At 31.8% G+C, this 15,600-nt stretch overlaps 1 long non-coding RNA gene across 1 annotated transcript; it reads left to right on the plus strand.

Moving 5' to 3' along the window:
* Positions 1-3,285: 3,285 nt before the first annotated feature.
* Positions 3,286-7,984, plus strand: LOC117124895. The gene is made up of 2 exons (XR_004448040.1): positions 3,286-3,366; positions 4,087-7,984. It is a non-coding gene; the product is annotated as an uncharacterized LOC117124895 (long non-coding RNA).
* Positions 7,985-15,600: the final 7,616 nt, after the last annotated feature.

Genomic DNA, 15,600 nt, shown 5'->3' on the forward strand with positions numbered 1-15,600 from the left:
TTTTCATTGTACTTTTTGGTGACATGTTTAAATATTGTACAATATACGGTAATTATTGTATTTTGCATAGGTGGTTGAATATATTTTTTTCCAGTATATTTTAAAAATATTGTATATTTTCTCAAACTGTTACTTATTGTAACGCAATAAATTAAATGAAGTTTAGACTTGTTCTGCTTTTTGTAATTAGTATTTTAAACCTGAATAAATAAATAATAAATGTAATTGCTTTGTATGCCTAGAAAGTTTTATATTTTATATTCTGTAAAGCATTTTGAAATGTTTTAATTTAAAATGCACTAAGTAGTAGCACCATCATCATCATTATCATTATTATTATCATCATTTATTTGTTATTATTATTATTTATGTTATTATTATTATTATCATTTATTTGTTATTCATTATTGTTATTATTATTATTATTTTTATTTATGTTATTATTATTATCATCATTTATTTGTTATTCATTATTATTATTATTATTATTTTTATTTATGTTATCATTATTATTATCATCATTTATTTGTTATTCATTATTGTTATTATTATTATTATTTTTATTTATGTTATTATTATTATTATTATTATTATTATTATTATTATTATTATTTGTCTCATGTTTATTACTCATGTATTTCTTTCTTTATTTCTTTATCTTAAACACCACATCCAACAGCAATCATATGGCAATAACAGGATGCCTTAAAACTTTTAAAATACACATAAATATATAATGTATAAATAGAAATAGAAAAATGCAAAAAAAAATAGAATCAGGGTCACGATTCACAAACAAAAATAAAAATGAAAACAAATTTGTATTTTTATTTCAATAGATAATGAATAATACTGCAGAAAACAAGTTGCAAGCAAGCTACAGACGAACTTTGTAAACTGACAGCCTGGTGACCATTTCACATTGATCTCACAACATGCAAGGACTTAATTGGAAAAGATTCAGAATGTACAGGATCCAGTAGACAGGCCCGGAAAAAAAAAATGTTTGTGCCTGGAACCAGGAAAGTTGTCTCGATAAAATGCCTCCATCATCAAATGTTATCTGTACACTATATGAGCCCAACAGTTTATTTTTTTTAATTTATTTTTCCCAAAATGCTTGTGGGACGCAGGTTGCAAGGTCGTACGCATGTTCTAGCCCTGGTTATTATTTTTGTTGTATTGCGTAACAATGCATGAAGCATTCACATTTACTAGGCGTTCGATAGTGTTGCTGTTATTGAAGCTGAAGCCTTCATCATTTATCAAATGAGGTTTGCCATCCCTAAACCACCATCTGTCGCTAAATATTAAACTGAGTAATTAGCGCATGAACGTGGCAGTATTGTATACTTTAGTACAGAGAAGCTGTAATACTTTTACTCATAATTTTTGCAGTACAGTAGTAAAGTTGGTACCAGTAAATGACCAATCATTTTACAGCTTATAGTGTGGAGAATATGAATGAAATAATTAATATGAGTATGAAATATTAAAAAGCCAATTTTGTTGTTTGATCACTAATGCTGGTTCTGGCATTGCAAGCATCATCATAATTATTATCATCATCATCATTGAAAGATATAAATTTAAAGTGTTGGTAAGATTACAATAAACTGAGTGACATTTTTGATGCCCAATTATAATAAACTATTCAAACACATAAGGCTGTGAATATAAGCCCTCTTGGCATCCCCTTTCTCTGCAATTCCTAACAACCTCATTGGTAACCTAAGATGGTTCATTTCAAGGCATGACCAGCTTAATCAATTCTACTTAAAGCCTGCATTTTCAAAAATGCAATACCTACTTCAAATGTAGTAATAGTGCAAGTACAGCTACGAATACTGAGTGCATTAAACTCAATTAATGCATAAAAAGATGTTCTGCCTTTAGGGTGTTTGTAGTATGGGAGTCAGACAAAAACCACCCACAATGAACTATACCATTTTTTAAGTAGGGGTGGACAGTGTTGAGTGAGCCAACTCAATGAAATATGTTACATTACACATACCGTTTCAAGTTAAACTTCTTCTGACATTGCTTTTTCCTGAGTGAAATCGAAAGAAAATATAATTGTTGAACTTTGAAAGTGAAAAAACAATTTTCGTTAATTTGAAAAAGAAAATTCAACAACATAAATTATTATTGTTATAGTTAATATCTTTGTTTTATTAACATTATTATGATATTTGTATTTTTATCATTTTTGTTTTTACCATGTTTAGCCCATCCAGAATATCACATTTTATAATAATAATAATAATAATAATAATAATGGTCAATTTATGGAGTGCATATTACGGAGAACTCCATAAATAAATAATAATATGAAAAGAAACACTGAGCAAGAAAGTGATACTTAATCTAACTGCAAGACACACTAATCCTACTCCTGAAACTGAAAGCATGGTTGGCCTCTGGCTCTGAGGAAATAATCCACCCCTTTGTTCAGCTATACTTATCTTGACAATACATGTGACATGCCTAAATATGGTCATGATGACATCACATCATCACCATATATAGGCACATTTGAGGAAATAATCCGCCCCTTTGTTCAGCTATATTTATTTTGACAAAACGTGTGACATGCCTATATGAGGCATGTTGTGGCGAAATGGTAAAGTTGTCGCACAGTCCAGTATTGAGTAAATGAGCTATAAAATATGGGAGCTCCAAAAATTGCTAAAAAATCCAAATTTGCTTTTCACTATAGGTCAACAGTTTAATGTCTTATTAATGATGTCCCAAAGTATTAGTTCTGGAAGTGGTTAACAAATTGTTTATTTAATGTTATTTTTCATAGTTCTATTAAACAATGTATGCAGAAATAACTTTGAAAGGCAATTACTCAAAATCCTGTTTATCTTGACTCTAAGAGTACTGTACTTTCACTTTCCAATAACTTAGGTTTGAAATGTCCAATTTGAATGAATGACCCCTCATTTTAAAGATCACATACTCAGATATTTGAAAATACCAATAACTTGAATTTTTGCTACAACTTAGCCATTTTGCCACAACATGCCTCATATATGGTCATGATGACATCACATCATCACCATATATAGGCACATCATGACTATATATGGGCATGAATTTGAGTCTTGACAGAGCATTAAATATAGCCTGGTTTTCTTAACATTGCTACACTGTCGCTACAGCGTTTTTAAGTGTAATCGTTGTACTGCGAAGCAGTCCCCGACACAAACAGGGAAGCTTCCAGATTCGACCGACCAATCAGCATCACTGAAAGCTGAAATTTTAGTGAAACTAAGCTTATGAGTAACCCATCATCAAAGCTGATTATATGGTTCATGACACTCTATAACTAAATTTCTTTATGATAGTTGGGATGAGGAGGTGTTTTTGTGAGAAAATAATATATTATATTTTTTATCACAACCAAAGATTTATTATTCACCAAGGATGTTTATATTTTAGGGTGAATTAATTGCAGGCATTTATTTAAATATACATCCGAGACAAAGAGGGGAGCTACAGTACTACAACAACAAAGTAAGCAAATGTGGTATAAAACGTTTAGTCTGCAGAACGAAACAGCCCTAATAAACAAAATTCTAAGGGCTGTTCATTTCTGAAGACTAGAAGTTTTATTACACATTTGTGAGTGAGGTCTCACCACAAAATGAGTCTCATGGTTAGAAAATAAAAAAATTAAGTTTGTTATATTTGGTAAGATTACATTATAATATTTAATTTGGTCTTTGAATGGCTTCCCTAGGATAAGTAGATCCAGAGACGTTAGCATTTCGTGGGGAGTCCTCAAATTTGCATACATTGTTGTTGTCCTCTCCTCTTTATCTGTGATGTATATTACATAGATGTTATTTATCCCATGTGCTTTGTCTTGATGAAGTCCATTGTGTGGACAAACGCCAGAGCAAATACACGTTAAATTTTCATATATTGTTCTATAGCAGACTAATAGGCTGCACTTTTCATTCATCATTACTGCTTTTGAAATCCGTGATTGTACTGTCGTGAACAAAGAAGTGTTGTGATTATATATCATTCATGACACTCTATAACTAAATTTCTTTATTTAGTTGGGATGAGGAGGTGTTTTTGTGAGAAAATAATATATTATATTTTTTATCACAACCAAAGATTTATTAACACCAAGGATGTTTATATTTTAGGGTGAATTAATTGCAGGCTGAGTTTTATTTATATGTAACATTGAATAAGTAACATTTATTTAAATATACATCTGAGATAAAGAGGGGAGGTACTACAACAACAAAGTAAGCAAATGTGGTATAAAACGTTTAGTCTGCAGAACGAAACAGCCCTAATAAACAAAATTCTAAGGGCTGTTCATTTCTGAAGACTAGAAGTTTTATTACACATTTGTGAGGTCTCACCACAAAATGAGTCTCATGGTTAGAAAATAAAAAAAATTAAGTTCGTTATATTTGGTTAGATTACATTATAATATTTAATTTGGTCTTTGAATGGCTTCCCTAGGATAAGTAGATCCAGAGACGTTAGCATTTCGTGGGGAGTCCTCAAATTTGCTTACATTGTTGTTGCCCTCTCCTCTTTATCTGTGATGTATATTACATAGATGTTATTTATCCCATGTGCTTTGTCTTGATGAAATCCATTGTGTGGACAAACGCTAGAGCAAATACACGTTAAATTTTCATATATTGTTCTATAGCAGACTAATAGGCTATGCTTTTCATTCATCATTACTGCTTTTGAAATCCGTGATTGTACTGTCGTGAACAAAGAAGTGTTGTGATTATATATCATTCATGACACTCTATAACTAAATTTCTTTATTATAGTTGGGATGAGGAGGTGTTTTTGTGAGAAAATAATATATTATATTTTTTTATCACAACCAAAGATTTATTAACACCAAGGATGTTTATATTTTAGGGTGAATTAATTGCAGGCTGAGTTTTATTCATATGTAACATTGAATAAGTAACATTTATTTAAATATACATCCGAGATAAAGAGGGGAGGTACTACAACAACAAAGTAAGCAAATGTGGTATAAAACGTTTAGTCTGCAGAACGAAACAGCCCTAATAAACAAAATTCTATGGGCTGTTCATTTCTGAAGACTAGAAGTTTTATTACACATTTGTGAGGTCTCACCACAAAATGAGTCTCATGGTTAGAAAATAAAAAAAATTAAGTTCGTTATATTTGGTTAGATTACATTATAATATTTAATTTGGTCTTTGAATGGCTTCCCTAGGATAAGTAGATCCAGAGACGTAAGCATTTCGTGGGGAGTCCTCAAATTTGCATACATTGTTGTTGTCCTCTCCTCTTTATCTGTGATGTATATTACATAGATGTTATTTATCCCATGTGCTTTGTCTTGATGAAGGCCATTGTGTGGACAAACGCTAGAGCAAATACATGTTAAATTTTCATATATTGTTCTATAGCAGACTAATAGGCTACACTTTTCATTCATCATTACTGCTTTTGAAATCCGTGATTGTACTGTCGTGAACAAAGAAGTGTTGTGAAATTAAATGTGCTCGTCAAGTCAAAAGTCTTACGTAAACATAAAAGGGAGATACAAAAAACAACCTGCAAACCTAGATGATATATCTTTGACGTATGATAAATGGATTTTCAAAGTTGCATATAAACGCACACTGCCGTAATTATCACAACATTGTTATTAAAGCCATATGAAAATATTTATTCAGTGATTTATGTGGTTTTTATCTCATTTGGTTCTTGTAATTCAATGATTCAAACGTACATATGTGTATGTGGGACAGAATGCGTTTTTGTGGGACAAGCCCATAATCCCGACTCTGTTCTGGTTAGTCCAATGTATGTAATGTCTTTACAGTACTGGTTTATAAAAGTTAACTTGTATCACGTTACATTGTCATATTTCTACTTATATACTGTAAAGATTATACTCGCGTATAAGGCAACCGTCGAGTATTTTTTGTATGTTGGAATCCCTACATTTTTTTCTGCTTTTCATGGTCTTAACACCAAATCTAGCAGACTAGAAATGGAGCCACATGCGAGGCTAATCTTCATTTTATGAGATTTTAAATGTTCATCAAATGCTTATTTACATTTAGTTTTGTTTGGGGTGGGCTGTTCTTGAGGGAAGTATTGATCACAGTGGAGGGTAGTTAGCACTTAGTAACCGCAAGGAATAAGCGCTATAGAAGTACCTAGTAAAAAGTAGTAGTTCATTGTACTAGTAAATTTGTGTGTTATGGATGATCTGCGCATAAGACGAACATAATTAAATAAATCTAAAATTTGTATGTCTTGCATATAAGACAACCACTTTTTTGATCGTAATTTGCTATTTTAAGCCTCGACTTGTACGCAAGTATATATGGTAGTAGTGATGAATTTGTTGGTCCATCGAGATGCGTGTACTTATGGATATTTGAACCAATGTGAACCAATACTAAACAAACTGTAATTAATTCGCTCCATTGTCAGAATATTGCCATGGAACCCATTCAAATGAAAGTCTTGAATACTTTTCATAAAAATGTAAGTTAAGTGTTGTTAATGTTCCATCATAAAAGCTTGCTGATATTAAAAGCAATTTCCTGTCAGTTGTACACTACCCATTAAGGCACTGTAATTATCGTAAGGAACTCTATACTTTAATTGCTAATAAATTTGGTAGAAAATGTAGACTATTGTACGTCTATTCAAATTAGAAAAGAATTATTAAGCACATTTTGTTTGCTTGTTTTGCACCTTATGGTGCAGTTGTTCTATTCTAATCCAAGGATACCATAATAACATAAAACTTGATTCATTAAAAATAAATACTGGTGGATTAGATATTCAAACAAAATATTTATTATCAAAATAAAATAGAAAGCATTTGCTCAAAATGGTATTGCAAAACTACTGTATACTATTTTCGGTATATGTTAAACACAAGATATATTGAATTGCTTTCTAGGCATAAAAAAATTTATTGGTAGCAAAAATGTTCATGTAATATTTCAACTGAATTATTGAGAATCAGCGTGCTTACTGTAGATATGATTGTATGTGAAAAAGTTGACAGCTAATTTGTTTACATTCCAGAACATGAGGAAAATATATTTAAAAAATGATATTTTGGTCTTAGAAGGTGATAAGAATTGAATTCCGTCCATGAATATGTAAATAGTAAGCAGATTCTTTAGCACTGTCCAGACTTTCAAATGTGCCTAAATATGGTCGCAACATTACCATATATAGGCACATCAAGACTATATATGGGCATACAGCAGTTTTGATGTCAAAGAGGCACAGCCTTAGTTTGGTAAGAATCACCTTGATTTGAATAAACTTCATATTTCTATTTCTATCTTTTATTTTTTAATAAATTTTTAAAATTTGAGTTTTACTTATTTTTATTTGATTTAAAGTGCATTGCTGAAGATGCTACTATGGTAAGGTTTTCAATAAACTGTACAGTTTCAATCACTTATTTAACAGTGCAAGAAAGATCTAAGACAAATTTAATTGTTAAATCAGTGGCGGTTCCAAGGAATTCAAAATAGAGGGGGGCCCAGAAAGGGACTATACCACCTCAGCCCCATTATGGTTGGGGTGAGATAAAAACATTTATGATAATGGCACCTCCAGACTTCAAATGAGTCTCATTCCTGATGATGACATTTATTGTATCCTAACACGATGGTGTGCATTTCAACACTTGGAGTATGTATTATACTTTCTTATCTCAGACTTGAATTTTAAATAATTTAAAATAATTTTGAAAATTTAGAGCTAGTCCCCTCCCCCTTAAACCCGCCACTGATTAAATTGTACTGTACTATCTTGGTGACACCATAATGCCATGTGGTACCCTTGCGTTATTGAGCAAAGCAGCCCCTCCTCAGCCAACCTACAGTTTAGATAGCTATTTAACTTTGCATTGGTATTTGCATTGTAATGTGATAATGCACACTATATTCCTTCTTGTACCTTTCATAGCATAATAGGACCACATTCTACCATTGTTTGTTGTAATCAATGTTAACATCTGTCCACACCATATAGATTTATATGACAAATATCAGTGAGCATTATGTTACATAAAACTTTCTAGAGTGGACAGAAATGTTAATTTGTTTTATGCAGTGCACTGATTTAAATGTTTTTTGTACATTTTTTCCAACTATAATTTATTTTGTAAAGGTATGTTTTATTTACTTTTACATGATACGATAATTACAGTATGCAAATTGTTTTCATTTATAATATTGGAATAAAATTTCACCTTTAAGATTATATTAAAAATTATGGTATATTATGATATCTGGAGTTTTGTATTGTTTAATCATTTGTCGCTTCTCAAAACATAAATACTATAATGAATGACGACACAAAACGGGGTCTGAAAGGGAGGCCAGATCAAGATAACACCACCCTAGGGCGTTTTTTTTAATTAATTTATTTTTTTTTAAATATTTCCTTTTTTTTACTTACCTTAAAATGGGGGGGGGGGGTTAGTCCACAGTCCCCCTCCCCCACTAAATCTGCCCCTGCAAAAAAGGGCAATACTTGATTCAATTTAAACAAAGTAAACTCAAAGGCAAGATTTTTGTTATACCTTGTTTTGCAAACAATAAATATATAATTTTTTTTCTAATTTATATAATAGTTTTGCCAAAAACAACCAGGAGAAAATAAAAATAAATATTGGGTAATGGGATGGTAAAATGCTTTAAATTTATATAATTATGAAGAAATATACATATCTTATATTTGGAGATTTCAAGGCAGCAGCAAGCATGATAAAAAATTAAAAACTTTTATTTCTTCCTAGAATTTCCATTTTTGTTTTGTGACCAAAAATTAAATTTTATTTTACTCAAAATCATTATTAAACATTATTGGCAGATGGCAGGTTTACTAAATTATGGGGGTCTTAATTGTTATTAATTTCTATGCGACACAGAAATTCAGTTTTTGCCCATTTAAGAAAATTTTACTATAATATATAAATATAATAACAACAAACCAATTTAATTGCATTTAACTTACAAAATATACAAATTAAAGAGCCAGTTTAATATTACATTTGCAAAGAATATAGACACAGCCTTATCGTTGTGAATCTGTTATTACTGTTCCATTTACAATCTTCTTTTGGTTACGCATGGACGTCATTGACAAATACTGATGTATTCAAGTTGACATCACTGCTTCTGATGATTATTCAGTTCAGTGATGATTTCTCAAGTTAGTAAAATTCATTTCATTCAAATAACCATAGTACAGTAAATACAAAAATTTCCGTAGCAACTAATAATTTGTCTTGAGTGCAAATATGGTTGCTTAAATTAAAGGTACAGGATAATAACTGCTGTGGAATTTCAAATTTTTCAATTTTGTTCAATATTTGATAAGCAGCATATGCTAAATTGCATAAAATTTACAGCTAAAAATTCGCAGCTAAAAAATTCAATAGACAAAAATGACCAAACAATAAACAAGTTCTTGTAATCTCGAAAGCTCCGATGAGGGCAGTGTATCAGAGGGAGTAGGGTATATTGGCCCTAACGGCCGCTCATACAAAAAAGATCTATTAATCAGCCGAGTGTTTCAAGAGCTTCAAAGCTAAAAACAAATAAAATAAAAAATAAAGATGAAGGACACTAGCAAAATGATGATTTCCGGGCCACTTTTTCTTCAATTTCACAATAATTTATCAGTAATCTGACAAGTATGAGTTGTCCAGGGACAATATAACCAAATATCCTGATGGAAAAGTAATTTCTTCTGGACTTTAGATCTATTTATTTTGGGTCTAGGCCTATGATAAATTTCCATGGTATTTTTGTCTATATCCTCCTGCTCTGTACATAAATGCTACTGGGCCCAGAAAAGCACCCAGGTTGAAAATGCTATATCTGTACACAGAAGGTAGTAGTGCGACTCAAAATAATGAACAAATCACAATTTGTAGGTTTATTTTAAACCATATGTGAATAAGACAAATGTAGGTCTATTGCGAAAATGATAATTTGTTCAAAACTTAATTTTCTATCAGTGCCATAACTAGGTGACTTGAGTTGCAGTACTGTTGAAAAATGCCTTATTTTATAATTGCTGCAAATATATTTTTTTTAATAAGAAGCTAAGAAATAACTTATTAAATATGCAAGTCAAACAAAATATTGAATTTCAATCAAAATGAAATCACCATGACAAATCAGCTTGACAACATAAAGGTTTCAATAAACGAGAGCAGCCATGCTAAAGGGTAATTAAAGTTAGTGCCTACTCATAACGCGATGACGTACATACGCAGAGGCCATCAGATGTATCGTTTATTAGTTTCTCGCTTCGACACTCATTCATTTTCTTTTCAGTCAACAATATTATATACTGCAAGAAAAAACCCTACAGTACCATCAAAGAAAGTTTGCTGTTTTGTCTTGTGATAATAATTATGACTACGATTTTATTGATTTATTAGTTTCTCGCTTTTAACTATGTATTTGACACTCATTCATTTTCTTTTTAGCCAACAATATTACATAATGCCAATAATATTACATACTGTGCAAAAGAAACCTGCAATATATACCCTACAAAGACTAATATGGCAGCGTTGGGTCTGGAATTTTGCCGGCAACGGGTCAGACATGTCCAACGGTGTTCTGAACCAAGGGAGCAACTAGAGCCTTGGTATGGATTCCGCAATATACTAGCCCCTAGCAGGGTTCAACGAGGAGAGTTTTTATGGCTTGTATGGTCCAATATTGAACACGTTCAACTTTTTTTGATACAATTCGATATGTGATATGGCGTCATGCCCATATATGGGCACATCACATTTTCTGTCACATAAAATTTGGTAGTGTAGACAAAGCTTCAGGGATTGGCAATCAAAATATTGTTATTTGGATAGGCGATTTTTTTTTCTTTATTTTTGATCCAACAGCCTCATCATGGAGGTGGAAGACAAGGGGGTCCAAAGGGAAGAGGGAATTACCCCTGCCCCCCACTCCCCCGCCACTGGCGCAACCACTGTAGTGGGGTCGAGAGGCAAAGAATTGATAAGTGCCCTTGGATGAAGTCCCCGACACCTTTAAACATTTTTCTGAGCTGCTTATTCTGTTCAGACATTTGATGATGATGATGATGATGGGATGCTGATGATGATGATGGTAATGGAGACAATTATATAATGATTATCAAGATGAGGATGATGATGAGAAAAAATGTCTTGGAGATGACACTTTCACTTTTGACTGTAGCATGCTTATTCTTACAATAATTTGGTTGATGTTCTCTTCCTACATGGTGATAGGCATCCCACCTCCGTTTTTAGGGCAAAAGACAACATACACATGCACACTTGATACACAAACACACACGCACACACCACACAAACGCACACACTTGAAAATCCTCAACATAAAATACTGTGGCACACAACCATTGCAATATTATTTTTCTATTTATTTTTCATAAAACATGAAAATACACAAATATTCAGCATTAAAAATAAACATGGACATTTTTGCAGTTACTTTTAAGCCCATTAATAATCTTAAAAAATACATCCTGTAGATTCCAGATTACAAGCCTGTCTTTCATAAAAGTAATTAAGAATAATAAAATAGTATTTATTTTACTAATAAAAAAAAAAGCATTTGTCGGTGCAATACAAAATATGGATCCCCAAGTTAAATTGGACCCTGAGGACATATTCTAGTGGATCCATACTTCTGGACACCGACAGTAACCTAGTTATATTATCTGCTTTGCCTATTTTACTTGACATGCCTGAATAAGGTCGTGATGACATCACACCATGACCATATATGGTCACACACTTTGTTGGCGGATGAATCTGTGTAAGCACTTTGACCTGACGCCATCTGTTGATTGTCAAAGGCACTCTCAGCAAATTGTTAAAAAAAATACAATCCATCAAATGTGTCTTGTCAAGTTGCGCCTCCAAGGAATTATCAGACATTTCATCGGCCAACGAAGTGTGCGCCAGGCTACGAATGAAGCTGAATTGCTGAGACTCATGGCGATACTGCTGGCCTAACGACACAAGTCACAGCTAAAGTGGCGCGCATAGTAGTTCCGCTCAAGGTATTCTGTTTTATTAACAAAAGGCTTCAACAAGCTTGGTAAAAAAAAGTTGTATCATGTGAAGCATAATATGTATCACAATGACAGAGCAACAATTATGTTACTTATCATTTTCAACAGTAAGAAACTGAGCATTTTATTTTGTCCCCAATCCTGGTTACTGTTTTTATTGACAAACAATATCAACCAATCATATAAAAGGAACACCAAGAAATAATGGTAACAACATAGAAGTGACAGTATAGTAATAGCATATTTACAGTATTTAAAATATTGATATTAATAATAACAATGATTGTTATATTAATAATAATTATAACACTATTAAGAATGATAGTACCTTATTAATAATACTTGAAAAATAAATAACTATAGTAGCAGTAGTAAGAATAATAATTATTATTATTATAGCAATAATAATAATAATAAATAATAATAATAATAATAATAATAAATAATAATAATGTTCATCATTTCACTACTTTTTATATTGCTGAAGTTTATTATTTTTCAACATAAATGTAGGATTCAACATAGCTAAAAAAAAGTCGCAGTGTATTTGCCTTCCTCGTAGATTTGTATCTAGACCAAGAGCGTGATAAACCAAACAAGTATGCCTTTCCACTAAGCCCCATCTCTTGGATATTGTTGCGAAGGTCGCACAAAACAAGCATTAACGTACGTATACATGTCGAAGGGGCAGATCCAGAATTTTTCAAACAGTTTCAGAATAGATAAGCGAGTTAACACATAAAAATCATATCCACTGAAATTTTTTTAATTTATTGTAAAAATGGCGAAGTGATACGCTAGATACGCTGGAGAAGGGGAATTTAACAGCTAATGATACATATAAAATATTTGAGTGAGTAGAATAATACCGAGTTAATGACACTAAAGCATCTGCCTGATGTGACCTTAGGCCAGGCAGTGATTGTGTCGTACTACGAATCCATCTTCCCTTCCTGTGAACGCTAGACGATGCGGTCTAAACGGATCATCTTTAAAAACCATCCGTTACCAGTCAGCCGACAACCGTCAGCGTTTAGTCTGGCCTCGGAAAACTGAAGAAAACTACCGAATAATAAACCATATTACTCTATATGATATCATTTCATATGCTTTGCCTGTATGTCATGCCTGCCCCTGCATAGGTGTTCTAATAACAACTAATACAATTCACAATGAAATGATTACAGATGAGCGAATTATGCTTACAAAGAATGTCACGCAAATAGAAAATGGCAAGATTGTCAGTGCTAAGTAGAACAACAATAAATGAAATTAATAATAAAGATAATTTAATTGAGGAAATCCATAATGAGATTGGCAAGAAAGGGCACAATATCTGTTATAAAAACCCATACGTAGGTAGTCTTATTACCGCCATGATATATGACACCTTCAAATTTGCCGTTTGAAAAATCATAACAAGAATTTAAGGTTTTAATATGTTATATGCAGATAAATCTAACTGATTTTATAACAACCCCAGTCTTACAAAATCTAAAGCTTCATAATATATGTATGTTCAAATATTATGGAAAAAGGGGTAGTGTTTGGGGTCTTTGAAGAGTGAAGGGGCATGTCAATGATTGTTGACTGCTAACATAAAATTAATTGTTTATTTAAACGCCTAGTAAATATGAACACTGTATACAATATGTTTAAACTGGTGAAATAAAAAAAAACTAATACTATACGAGTGCACGCTTTCAAATCTGAGAGTACCGGGTTGAAATCCCATCAACCACTTGGATTATTTTTTTATATAATGAATAAAACAAATTCATTACTGAAAAAAACCTTGGAATGAGTCAATATATCATCTGAAATTATTTGTACATTAGTTGATGGATGCTAATAAACACTTATAAGGACAACATTACAGAAGGATGCAAGTTTTTGTAAATTTTGTGGGCAAAGTCCTTGACACAAAATGGTTCGATCCCATCAATTATTTATGACAGCCGCATGTTCAATTGCTTTTAAACAATTAAATAACCCTTTGATAACATGCAAAAAGGTAATATGAGTTTACTTTGACTAATGGATCCACAAATCTATCTACTGCTCATACTGTAGTTCATCAAAATTATACAAACAAGAGAAAAACTAGACTCAACAAAAAAAAAAAAGGCAGCATGTGTTTACTTTGACTAAAAACAAAAATTTATCAATCCACTGATCTGTCTACTGCTCATTGTCCATCAATATTTTACGAACTAAAAAAAAAACTAGACGTAAATATACAAGAATCCAATCAAGGGTTACTTTAACTAATAGAACATAAAATTTTTTTTTTTTTTTTTAAATACTCCCATTCGTCCGATATAAATTTGGGTTGTTGGAGGGCTCATCTATTTCAAATGCCTTGCATCATCATTTTATGGAACATAATAATAAATAATAAATAATAATAATAATAATAATAAATCCAATGCAGCTATGCCCAGGCTAAACTAAGTATCAGAAGGAAAGCATGTAATATGACATGTATTCAAGAATGGCATCATTACTAACGAAAGCTTGTGAAAAAATTTCACTGAGTAAGTACAGTATATTCTTGCCGAGCCATGGAGGTCATGGGCTGGAGGTTATCCCCAACTTCATGTAGCGTGAAGCAGATAAGATTGTGATGCTCCCCCTGGGTGGGACACTGGTCCACTGCAGGTTACTCCCAGCAAATTCGCTGGGAAAACTAAAGCAATGCAGATAATGTGACTTGTTCAAGACACAAGTAAAATGCACAGCTAAGGACTGAAATCCTGGCCTCAAGGTAGGGAAACCTCTGAACTAATGTCAGTCACAAAGTGCTATATCCAATTTTTACATTTGTAATGTAATTCAGATATAGATAGCTGTTGGTGGAAGATCTATATATCTACACTTTTGTGCATTTCAATGATATACTTGAAATCTTGCAGAAATTTCATAGGAGATAATTTATACACTGAAATGACAAAACAGAAAACCAAACTTCTTTATTTGCTGGATACCAAAACATGTAAACTCCACCTAACCATAATATCTTTGCAACAAAATAATAAATAATGTCACACTAAAAGGTTCTGTCAATATTAAACATAAAAATATGAAAACAAGAATTTAGTACAAAATTCCAAATAGTTCAAATAGTTATTACATCAAATTGATAAAATAAAATGAAATAAAATTAAATGAAATAAAAATTTAAAATAAATAAATGTAATTAATTGTGTGTGGACATCAGAAAAATAGAAAAAAATATTTAGATTAAAAAAAATCCTTTCATTTAAAAATGCCTTTCATTTAAATTAAATTTGTATTAGATTAGATCCTATATTTTCAGAAAAGAGTGTTGACAACTGGGCAACACTCACCTTTTTAGCATTTGTGGATAGTAGAATGAATAAATGTGAACCACAAACATTTAGTAATCACTTTTAGTATGTGATTACTTGTGTCATATTAAGTATTCTGACAAGGTGACAAGCAGATACATTAATGCGACAT

Source organism: Anneissia japonica, unplaced genomic scaffold (genome assembly GCF_011630105.1).
Source record: "Anneissia japonica isolate Jap-2015-1 unplaced genomic scaffold, ASM1163010v1 scaffold1881_len754168_cov175, whole genome shotgun sequence".
Classification (NCBI taxonomy): Eukaryota; Metazoa; Echinodermata; class Crinoidea; order Comatulida; family Comatulidae; genus Anneissia; species Anneissia japonica.